Source organism: Dermacentor andersoni, chromosome 1 (assembly GCF_023375885.2).
Source record: "Dermacentor andersoni chromosome 1, qqDerAnde1_hic_scaffold, whole genome shotgun sequence".
Classification (NCBI taxonomy): Eukaryota; Metazoa; Arthropoda; class Arachnida; order Ixodida; family Ixodidae; genus Dermacentor; species Dermacentor andersoni.
This window is the reverse complement of record NC_092814.1, coordinates 279991608-280002595: the sequence shown is the minus strand read 5'-3', so window position 1 is coordinate 280002595 and position 10988 is coordinate 279991608.

The window sequence follows — 10988 nt, the reverse complement described above, 5'->3', positions numbered from 1 at the left end:
ATAAAAGTGCTACTCAGATAGGCGTCCAGTAAGTTTAAAATATTGTCAGCACTCATACCAACAGCATTCTGAAACTCGAGTTCACCTCTGTCATCAATACGTATCTTTAGAGAAGCATACAAATTCACGGTGTGGTATATATAGAATAAAACAGGTCTTCTATATCAGTCGAAAACGCGAAGCGAATATTGTTGTCGTCACGAAAAAAGGAGGTGATAGCATCCGAGTTAGGAACAAGGAAAGAATCTTTCACTTCTAGGTTCACAGGAACTTGCTGACCTGAAGTTGCCATGTGTCACGTTCACCCCACAAAACTGAAAGGAACATCAGTGTTGTGCGTTTTTTTGCACTGAAGGAAACTGTGACGGAATCTTTCTTGCTTTTCTCTATACATTTTGCTAAGGTATTTAAGTCGTTATCATGACAAAAACGCAAGAAGTCTTTTTTTTAGCCGCGACACCTGAGTTTTTTGTGGTTCCAAATTTTTGTTTACGGCCTGCCGCGTTTTTGCTTTATAGACATCTTTCGTTAGGACGACGAAACCGCCTTCCTTGTCGGCTTCCAAGAGAGATAAATCTCTTTCTTTAAAATACCTGACATTACATTACATAGGGGATATCGTATCTCTGCACTTAGGATTCACAGCAAACTTATGCAGGCATTCAGCACCTTTAAGCAAACACCTCTCACGCTGTTCTGCACCTGCTCGTCCTGCCATGGAATGGTTCATTTCTGCCAAGTCATGCACTGAAGTTGTTGGCTTAAGTCCATATTTAGGTCCTTTTCGTAGCACATTGGTGATACTTTCCGGGATGTGGGCATTGCCAAAGACATGAAGCCTGTTGTCCAGCTGTTTGTTTTGTTTGGTATTTTTATGGACCCTCAGTAGCTGAACCAAAGTAGTTTTCCACGACGATTCAGTGAATTGGGGGATGACGCGTCTGAAGTTTTGCAGCTTTTTGGAAGCCAGCCACCTTGGGTCTTGAGTGAAGCAAAGTATACGTAGCCAATCATAGTAAAGTCGAATCTGCCGCCAGAGTTGGCAACGATGAATCTTGCTCACCCGTTTGATGTGTTGCCATGACGGCTGAACAGGTCTGAACAGAGTGAGACATTCTTGAGGTACCAGGCCTTTCCGGACGCAAAGCCCGATAACCTTTGCCCGGCACGTCGCCGTCACGATGCAGTTCGAAAGTGTTTGCACATTATGAAGAAAAATTGTTGTGGACGAAGGAAGAGAAGGGCCCACTGCATAAGAAATATACTGCAGAATAACTTTTTCTTCAGCGAGTTGGTGCTTGCTGAACGACATGGTATTGTAGCGCGAAAAATTAGAAAAGGAAGATTCTAAGGGACAGACAGGAGAGAAAGACGACGCAACACTCACAACTGTTTATTAGGCACAAAGAGAGGAAGAGAGAGAGAGAGGAAAGGGGAAAGGCAGGGAAATTAACCAGAGGGGAAGATCCGGTTTGCTACCCTACGCTGGGGAGAGAGGGGAGGGGAGGTAAAGTGATAACAAAGTAGAGATAAAGAAAGAAAGGAGCACAGACATACAATCACAGTCGGTCACTGTTGCTGCATACTGTCACCGCACAGCACAGTAGCACTTGCAGCACTATAAACATCTGTTCAGGATACATTCGCTTGTCCAATTCTGTTGCCTTTAAAAACTGCAACAGTGCCCTCGTCGCCCTCTGCTGCGATGGCTTGTGATGGAGGCATTTTAAAATAAGGTCCTCCGTTAGAAGTATTCGGTCAACACGCGCTATCTCGATTGCGAGCGATCGTCTCTGTAAATTATAGCGAGGACAGTCACAGAGAAGGTGTTGAAGAGTCTCCTCGTTACCACAGTCATCACACGAGGCGTCGTCGGCCCATCCGATTCGGAAAGCAAAAGACTTGGTGAAGGCCACCCCTAGCCATATTCGACAAAGCAGGGTAGCTTCGTGACGGCAGAGTCCAGCTGGAATGCAAAGGGGTAGAGAGGAGTCTAGGTTGTGCAGCCGGTTGTTTTGAAAACTTCCTGCGTTCCACAAGGAGAACGTGATATCACGGCTGAGCATTCGAAGATGCTTGCTACGTAATTTAGGGGTGTGTCAGAACGCCCCTATAACCTTCCCCCTGGTTACGGCCCTGACCGTCGCTCCAGAAAGCATCGTCACGCTATGCAATAATGAAACAAACCGAGAAACTGATCAGTCGCGAATGCGCCCCCTGTATGTGACTGTCGCGTATAATAACATTTTGCTGTTACATGTAGCTGCAGAGTTTATATTAAGGGTGTTTATATAGTGAAATTATCAAATATAATTCGAATTTCCGAGAAAAGCAAGCTTAGAATATCGAGTCCTATTCCGGACAGTATTTTTTTGCTTGAGGCGGGTCAAAAGTAGCTCGAAGAAACAGTGTCAAACGCATTAGATCGACTGACAGCTCTCGAAGCAAAGACGAGCGGTTCTACAGCATTTCCAGATAGGGCTGACGTGCAAAACCTTGTAACCAAGGCTGTTCTTGATGAAAGTTATCTTCTTCGGACACGCTTTGACGAATTTGAAGATCAGTCTCGAAGAGATAATTTTATATTTTATGGTGTTGATGATGCAGCAGATGAAACATGGGCGGAGTCTGAGCAGAAGATACCTACGCGCCTTCTGATCTCCTTTTTTTCTGGAACTGCCTGATGAAGACATTGCAAGGGCACATCGCCTTGGAACTTTCGTTTCAAACAAATGCCGACCTATCGTTGTGAAGTTCGCGTCGTTCAAAGTTAAAGGTAGCATTCGGACTCGGAGATCAAAACTGAAAAACACTGGTGTGTCTATACAGGAGGACTTTTGCAGAGCAACTAGACTCTCGCGAAGAAAGCTCATGGACTATGGGAAAGCATGTGGCCACAAATATAACTTGCTGTACAACAGGCTGCACGTTAATAATAAACGTCATGTATATTCTGCCGACACTGATGCCGTATGCGAAGTAGAGGCACCAAATGCGCGTGCCTCTGAAAATGACGCTTCAACTTCGGCTATATCAACTTCATTTTCCGGTTCGGCATAGCAAAATGTGGCCGCTCACGTACAGCTGAAGCTAAATTTTCTTGATAGAGTTACCACATGAGTAATTCTTTTCTTTACTACGCATATCCCTGCTTGGACAGCGAGGATTGTCTTTTGTGCCTTCTCGGGACGCCCTGTAGCGGACGACGCGCGGGATTCGCCATACACGCTCGCCTTGCGGAGAACGCATGGCGCTGGGCATTTCCCGCTCTAACAAACTGTCAGCTTGCGCAACTTGCATCATGCCCAGGTTTTTGGGACCGCTGTATCCGTATTCGAAAACACAATCAGCTTGCTTCATTTAACCTGCGGGCGAGGGGGACGTCCGGATAAAGTATTATAATCAGCCGCGCCCAACGACTGTTGTGCCTTACGGCATGAAAATCGTTGGATTATCAAATGCTGGAACTATTTAATCTCTGTCCAGAGAGAGCCTACATAAGCGTTGCAGTCTCAGTATTTTATCACGATCAAAGATCCGATCAAACCTCTTACAGGTATAACTGTCGAATTTCATTTTGTAATTACGACTTATCGTATATATGCTCATGAAAATGACCTTGGTCGGACATGCAGAGTCATTTCAATACCAACAGAACGCTGACGAATTTTTTCTGAAGGCATGTGTCACTTCTGACTTTGAAGATTTCCATTTTCAGACTGTTTCTATTTATGAGCTACACTAGTACCTATTGTTTCCCGGCAGGAGCAAAAACAGCAGGTTTATTATTTAGAAAAAACGAGGGACACTTTTTGGTGACGTGTACCGACAATTTGCACTGTGTAGTTTGCTTATGTGCACTGAAAACATTTACTGAATAGTCGCTTTCTCCCAATTTTTATGCGTTATACACGGATTTAGTTGTCTTCCCCCGGTATCCTCGGTAAAATATGCGGGGCACGGTGTTTATATTTATTCGAAGTATATGAAACAATGTTCCGAGTGACGAGCGTTATATGTTCATTCTGGGTATGTTCATTACAGCCTTTGTAGAAAGTTACTCGTTATTCTAAATGTTTCCCAGACTCCTAAAACAACAGCACGAGATACGGACGTGAAATTCAGTGAAAATAGGAAAATTTTAAGCACCAATGCGCTGCAAAACTTTCACTTTCCTGCTTTAAATGCAAGGGACGCGGATAAATACCACACCTTCATTTTTTCATGTGTTTTCGTGCATACTACGAGATTCGTAGTCTGTTTCTCCGGTGTCCTCGGTGAGCTAAACAAGACATCTTGTTTATATCTCGGGAAAATTAGTGGCATGGTATGGTGATTGTATAGGCAATATTCCAAATGGGTGGGTTAAATGTGCATATTCCAGTAGAATACGGATCCAAGTGGTTCACATCGTTATTAGTCTGCTTTACAAGCGGTGCAAGACTTAGGTGGCTGCGCTGGCATAATTACAACTACAACTAAGGTCAAATTTTTCGACCATAAGTGGAACGATAGAGCAAGTTTATGTGCGATGGTAAATGCGTGTTGACCAAATACAGCGTTAAAAAATTGCAAGCAACTATTCGAATGTATCACACTGCTGCTATTAGTGTTGCGTTCTCCAGGGTACCTTACCCCACCGCTGCCGGCAGTTGTTGCGACGCCGTTTCTCGAAGCTCGACCGACGTTACTATTGGGTAGCGTGGCGTTGTCGGTGGGCTGCAGGCGTCCGGTAGACCACGGCGATCAGGCAGGGACGAGACGATTTCTAGTGCGAAACGTGCACGGTTTATTCAATGGCTGGTGAAAGATAAGAGAATGAATTTTTAAAGAGTACATTGCGGGGTCCTTTAAATAGGCCCACTAAAATCGTAGGCGGGATCTTACTTACGTCAACGTCACGTGACACGCACTGAGTCACACGGTGCTTGGCGGCGGCACCCACTTTCCCAGGACGATGTTTTCCCCAGCTTGCCTCCGCTGGTGGCTACCCGCGGGTCCTGGGAATCGTAGGCAGCTGATCCCTTCTCTTTCGCGCGTTGTTGGTTCGTGGGAAGGGCGTCTGGTTGTAGATGGGCTCTTGCACCCTGTCCCAGGTGACGTTCGCGCGTGCTTCTCTCCGCTGGCGGCTACACGTGCGTCGGGGATCGTAGGCGGCTGAGCCCTTCTCTTTCGTGCATCGTTTGTTCGCGGAAAGGGCGTCTGGTTGTGGATGGGCGGCTGATCCATTTTCCCAGTTGACGTCTTACGAGCGTGCCTCCGCTGGCGGCAGCCCGGGGGTCCTGTCTGGTTCGCGGAAAGCGTTGACAGTTCGCGGAAAGGGTTTTCACGCACACACACTAAGGGGCCTGTGAACACTGCGGGGCGTCCGCCAGACCGGCATCCATCGAGACAACCTAAGCAAATTAAGAATCCATCCTTCGTTTCGCTTAGGCATGAACACACACGAAGGTGCCTGTAAGTACTGCAGTGCACCTGCCAGACCGGTAACCACTCGAGACAACCACAGCAAATTAGGAATCCACCCTCCGTTTCGGTGAGGCATGGTGGTTGAGCATCCTTTTTGCCCGGGGTGTTACACGCCAACCGTAACATTAGCTAGGTTTCCCAATGTCCCAAGAGAATTCTGTGTGTGAGAGATTTTATACTTTGAAGGATTATGCAGCATGTTAAGTGCAATGTGCCGCGTAGCTTTAACGTATCTGGCTTATTTAGAAGCGTTACGAACAATTATTGAACCCTCATTTTTTTTCTTACTTTTTTTCATGTGTGATATAGTAGTTTCTCCTGGTGGCCTCACTGAACTAAAGGACTCACAGCTTCATTATGTTTGGTGACTGTAAGGAGAGGTTAATTAGTGATCTGTAGGTCAAGCTCAAAATAAATGGATAATTGAGGGCTTCGCCATAAATTACGTATGCAAGCACTCATGAGTGTTTGAGCGTTTCTAACGTGCGGGGAAGAAACGAGCCCGCTGTCCTGGCAGCACTATAAGAGCCGCCAAGACCAAATTTAGCGAAATGTGGTAGTACACTATGGAAACTCTCTGTGCGAAATTAAATGCGGTCGGATCAAACACAGCCTTCGTAAAAAAATTCTTATTCAAGTGCTAAAGGGTGTGATATATGGTCGCTATCAATTATGCTTCCCATTGTACCAACATAGTTGTAGTTTACAACAGGTTTATATTGCGGAAAGGGGAGGGGGGACATGGTAACTGCAATCTGCGACAAAATTTTTACGTTCCTGATACGGTTAGAAGCGTTGCAAATAATTACTGAGCCGTCGTTTCTCTTTTCCTGTTTTCAGGCGTCGTAACATGTTCCGATTTGGTTTCAGCGATGTCCTCGGTGGACAAAACATTTTGTTTATATTTGGCGAAAATGAAGGGCGCGTTATGGGTAATATTTTGGTAAACTTCGAAGGCACGGGACTAATTATGGAATTAGCAGTAAATTACACACGCAAGCGATACGGAGCTTTATGAATGTGTTTTGCGAAAAATTATATCACCACCGTTGGCGTCACCGTTCGGGTGAACATATTCGCTCGATATCCAGTCGCGGCGAGTCTGAATTCCTAGATTTGTGGCGTGCCCATCGACATGTTCTGTGGACAGCAATTCGGCTAGCAGGCATTAGTGCATGAAAGGTGCAATAAATGTCCTTGTGATTGTTTCCACTACTGTGTTGTCGTTCCTTTGTCCCAGGAGCACAGGTGAGACCCCACAATCTTCAGAACAGAGACACGATTTTTCGAGTTCTTTAGTCCAGCATGTCAGCGGGCAGCCTCAAAATAGTCAAACATTATCGTATAGCGCGCACGCCCATTTAAACAAGTGGCCCCCGGTTACACATGCGCGTTGGTTTCACTCGTTTATCACCGCCACTCGATAACCACAACACGTGTAACATATCGCGATGTGAACACAACATTCGCTTTCTCGCATATACATTAAGTACGGCCGTAACCCCAGCTATCAGGAGGACGGCGTTGCCGGCATCCTTCTTCGGAGCGTCGTCATTTCAGATTACTGCGTGCGCCCCGTGCTTGACTGTTGTTGTGTAGGTGGGGGAAGCGTCGACGTCAAAGTATTTGGGTCACGTTCTTCGAGCACATGGGGTAGTTTGAACTCGTAGTCCTCAGCTGGCTCTTTGTCCGGTTCCAGGCACGAGTGGCGCAAATGATCGGAATGCACATATCGCGCACAACTTCCCACCAACACATAGGGCATGCCAATTTGACCGCCAACACTTTGCCCAGCAACAATCCAGCCTCCCCTCACATTGATCGTACAAGTACGCAGTCATCCACAGCAAAAGAACGAAAAAATAAAAAAATAAAATAAACGCGCGACGCTTGTAGGTGGATGTTTCCGCTTTCACTGCTTGGTCAGTGAAAGTGGAAACTGCAGATAAGCCTTACTCGAGTCAAGAACCGAAAACACGGCTCCGCCTTGTAAGCTGGTGAAAATATCCTCAGGCAGAGTTAATGGTGAAATTCTACGATAGGATTGACGACGACTTTAATCATCGAGCAGTCGAATCCTATTATTCTTTTTAAGTACTATCACTAGTGGGGTCGCTGAAGTGCTGTATCTTACACGGTGCATAATGTTTTCCTTTTCCATATTAAGCAACTTTTTTTCTATCCCGCTCGCGTGAAGAATTGGTCGCGTATCTGGTCATAGTAACGATAAGCGGATCCTCAGATTGCGTCGCAGAAACATTTCCGCTGGTGATCTGACACTGTGGAGAAATAACAAATGGTGTCTTCCTGTTCTACCTCAGACAGTGGTAGCCGTGACAAAGCATCAGCATGAGTGATGGCCGTTGATGGCCATTGACTACATGCGGCAGTACAGCTATGGTACAGGTCCTAAGCCATACTCTGAAGCGTCACACGTCAGCTGAATTTATTTTGCCACATTACATATCTCAAGCACACTTTCATCCGTCGACAACGTTTTGCACTTGTTGAAAGCATCGTTGCATTGACGGGACCAGCACCACGCCCTGCGAAGTTTTGCAGAGGCCGCAATACCGAGCTACATTTGGCAAGAATTTTGCGTAAAAGTTGACCAAAGGAAAAAAAGAAGGCGTTTAATTGCGTGATATTTTGCGGCTTGGGCGCATTCTTTAAGGCCCTTACCTTCTCACTGGTTGTATGTAACCCATTGCTATCTACATCGTGTCCCAAATATGTTACTCTTTGTTGGAACAAGTTGCACTTTTCCGCATTGACCTTGATATCGTGTTGGCTCGGGCGCACGAGCACTTGCTCAGCTCTTTCACAGCACTTATCGTAGGTCTCTCCTGCTATGATTACATCAAGATAGCTGGCTATGTCCTGCAATCCACGCAGGATATGGTCAATCACAGACTGAAAGGTGGCCGTTGCACAGGCTACACCATAAGGTAAGCGCCGGTAACGAAAAAGGCCCATATGCGCGTTGACTGCGAGCAGTTCCTGAGCGTGCTCATCTAATTCAAGCTGCAGATAAGCCTTACTCAGGTCAAGAACAAAAAACACAGATCCCCCTTGCAAGGTGGTGAAAATATCCTCAGGCAGAGTTAATGGTGAAATTCTACGATAGGATTGACGATGACTTTGATCATCGAGCAGTCGAATCCTATTATTCTGTTTAAGTACTATCACTAGTGGGGTCGCTGAAGTGCTGTATCTTACACGGTACATAATGTTTTCCTTTTCCATATTAAGCAACTTTTTTTCTATCCCGCTCGCGTGAAGAATTGGTCGCGTATCTGGTCATAGTAACGATAAGCGGATCCTCAGATTGCGTCGCAGAAACATTTCCGCTGGTGATCTGACACTGTGGAGAAATAACAAATGGTGTCTTCCTGTTCTACCTCAGACAGTGGTAGTCGTGAGAAAGCATCAGCATGAGTGATGGCCGTACCTGGCTTATGCGTAATCCTGTAGCGATATTCTGCCAGAAATGTCAGCCATCTGTGCACCCTGGCGGTTGCCACGGCACCGCAGTGTCGGTCGTACAGCACCGTCAGTGGTTGGTGATCCTTTAAAACTTCATATGCCCTGCCATAGAGATACCTGTGGAATTTTATCACACCAATTAGACGATGCTGTGTGCCTCCTTTTCTATTTGTCCGTAGTTACGCTCGGGCACCGACAACGATCTTGACGCGAAAGCACTAGGCTTCTCTTCGCCATTGACTACATGCGGCAGTACAGCTATGGTACAGGTCCTAAGCCATACTCTGAAGCGTCACACGTCAGCTGAATTTATTTTGCCACATTACATATCTCAAGCACACTTTCATCCGTCGACAACGTTTTGCACTTGTTGAAAGCATCGTTGCATTGACGGGACCAGCACCACGCCCTGCGAAGTTTTGCAGAGGCCGCAATACCGAGCTACATTTGGCAAGAATTTTGCGTAAAAGTTGACCAAAGGAAAAAAAGAAGGCGTTTAATTGCGTGATATTTTGCGGCTTGGGTGCATTCTTTATGGCCGTTACCTTGTCACTGGTTGTATGTAACCCATTGCTATCTACATCGTGTCCCAAATATGTTACTCTTTGTTGGAACAAGTTGCACTTTTCCGCATTGACCTTGATATCGTGTTGGCTCGGGCGCACGAGCACTTGCTCAGCTCTTTCACAGCACTTATCGTAGGTCTCTCCTGCTATGATTACATCAAGATAGCTGGCTATGTCCTGCAATCCACGCAGGATATGGTCAATCACAGACTGAAATGCGGCCGTTGCACAGGCTACACCATAAGGTAAGCGCCGGTAACGAAAAAGGCCCATATGCGCGTTGACTGCGAGCAGTTCCTGAGAGTGCTCATCTAATTCAAGCTGCAGATAAGCCTTACTCAGGTCAAGAACAAAAAACACAGATCCCCCTTGCAAGGTGGTGAAAATATCCTCAGGCAGAGGTAAGGGTCAACTTCTACTATGGGATTGACGGCGACTTTTATCATTGAGCAGTCGAACCCTATTATTCTTTTTAAGTATTATCACTAGTGGGGTCGTCCAAGTACTGTACCTTACACGGTACATGATGTTTTCCTTTTCCATATTAAGCAACTTTTTTTTCTATCCTGCTCGCGTAAAGCGTATGGCACTGGGCTCGCTTTACAAAAAATCGGGAGTAATGCCTTCCTTAAGAACAATGCTAGCGTTAAACGCTCAATGGCACCGTATCCTGGTTGAAATAGCTCACAGCATTTATCATTGGGCTGTGCTTCATCACAGACGTTCTTCACCGTTACTAAAATCGGCCAGTCTAGTTCTATTTTCATTACTCACTCACGACCTTATAATTTTGTCATTCGGGTCCCTGTGGTATCCTTAGCAATCACCAGTATCAAACGAACGCGCTGGTCTTGGTATTTTACATAGACATAAACGATACCTTTTAGAGATAGAGAGAGAAAACAAGGATAGGAAAGGCAGGGAGGTCAACCCGAACAGCATCCAGTTTGCTACCCTACACTGAAGGTGGCGGAAAGGGGAATAGAAAGAGGAAGAAAGGGAGAGAGTAAGCACTGAGTACGTGTGGGAGGGACACCATACACAAGGACACTATAAACGGTCTCTTAAGCCGGTGCACTTCAAGTACTGCACTAGTGCACGAATCGCTTTTCAAGCCAGTGACGGGTGTGGCCACGGTTCGAGTATCTTTGACTCGGTGAACGGTCTCGAGTCCAGTCGGCGTAAAGTTGCCCGCAGAGAGAGGCGTTGGACATCGTAGCGAGGGCAGGTACACAATAGGTGCTCGATGGTCTCCTTGCACCCACAGAAGGCGCACATCGGGCTCTCTGCCATTCCCATACGGTAGGAGTATGCGTTCGTGAACGCCACTCCCAGCCACAAGCGACACAGCAAGGTTGTTTCGCCGCGGAAAAGGCTAGATGGCAGTTGTAGCCGTAGTGTGGGGTCCAGTTTACGTAATCTGCAATTGAAGGCAGTTGAAATCCAGAGATCTTGTGACTTCTTGCG